The sequence below is a fragment of the Octopus bimaculoides genome, chromosome 4, assembly GCF_001194135.2.
Source record: "Octopus bimaculoides isolate UCB-OBI-ISO-001 chromosome 4, ASM119413v2, whole genome shotgun sequence".
NCBI classification, from domain to species: Eukaryota; Metazoa; Mollusca; class Cephalopoda; order Octopoda; family Octopodidae; genus Octopus; species Octopus bimaculoides.
Window position 1 is genome coordinate 20,038,914 of NC_068984.1, and position 1,255 is coordinate 20,040,168.

General features: G+C 35.2%; 1 long non-coding RNA gene across 1 annotated transcript in view; it reads left to right on the forward strand.

Annotated features, from left to right (window-relative positions):
* LOC106881527 (uncharacterized) overlaps positions 1-1,243 on the forward strand; it is a 7,457-nt gene extending 6,214 nt beyond the window's left edge. The window contains exon 3 of the long non-coding RNA XR_001410869.2: positions 966-1,243. This is a non-coding gene — a long non-coding RNA (uncharacterized LOC106881527). The remainder of the gene's footprint in view (positions 1-965) is intronic.
* Positions 1,244-1,255: the final 12 nt, after the last annotated feature.

The window sequence follows — 1,255 nt, forward strand, 5'->3', positions numbered from 1 at the left end:
TATATATATATATATATTTATATACATGTATATATAGTTATACTTCGGGATGGTCATTTTTTTTTGGCCAAATAAACATACGCACTATATATTCGTTCTTCACTCGTTTATTATTGTTCTTATTTTAAGTCATGCCCTTTGCCCAGAAATCTTTCGTCACACATTTATGACCTCTTCAGTGACACTTTCCGTCTTCGTATGTACTCCTGCTCTGCTGAATTTATATATATATATATATCTATTTAAGTAGCTAGTTACCTAGATAGCAAGCTAGATAGACAGACAGATAAATACATCAGACCTAATTTTCTGCTGAAAGTTTATTCCATATCCCTAAATTTGATATTTTTGGAATAGGTGTCTTTAATCAGCAAATCTCTTAATTTGCCTCAATATGATTTAAGGGTTGTGCTGAGGACTTCGGTCCTGTTCATGTTTTAACAGGTCAACTACTTCGACATAACTTTTGTGTGTGTGTGTGTGTGTGTGTGTGTGTGTGTGTGTGTGTGTGTGTGTGTGTGTGTGTGTAAAAGACAATGGGCCTTGCAAAACATAATTGCATCGTAATTGTTTAAATCAAAAATATAAAAGAAATAACTATCAGGTGCTGTTTAACAGAAGCTATTTTAGATAGAATTGTCAATGGTTCCCTGAAAAGAAATATATGCAGAAGCACGATAGCAAGGAGGGAAAAGCTGCATTAATGTTTTGGTAAGGGACCTGCTATTTGTCACTGCTATAAATCACATTTGTGTCAGTATTAAGTGACGAAGTCATGATACTGTTTAAGTAACAATCTTGAAATACAGGGATTATCAGGTAAAGAAAAAGATGACCAAACATGTTTTTTGCGAATTCCATCTGTTTGAGGAACAGTAAAAATATGCAATACTTTTCTGAAGTTTAGTACGTACATGGAATTTGTATAACTTGTAAATTGATAATCTTTTCAATTTTAATATTAGGTATATACGAAGCGTGAGCTGGCCTTCTATCAAAAATTAGAAACCAATGTTGAAACCAATAAAGACCGCTTTGGTCATGAATGACCATGGAATTGCACCTAGAAAGTTATCCTCAGCATAACCCTTAAATCATATTGAGGCACCAGAGCTCAAAGGTTGTTTTTGAAAGACCAGCAGTCGCCCATGCATACTAGTCTCTCCTCTCCGCGACGCCGATGTTATCCAAGGGAAAGGCAAAGGCCGATACAGCTCACTGCTGCTACAGTTCACTCTTTCATTGAAACCAATAT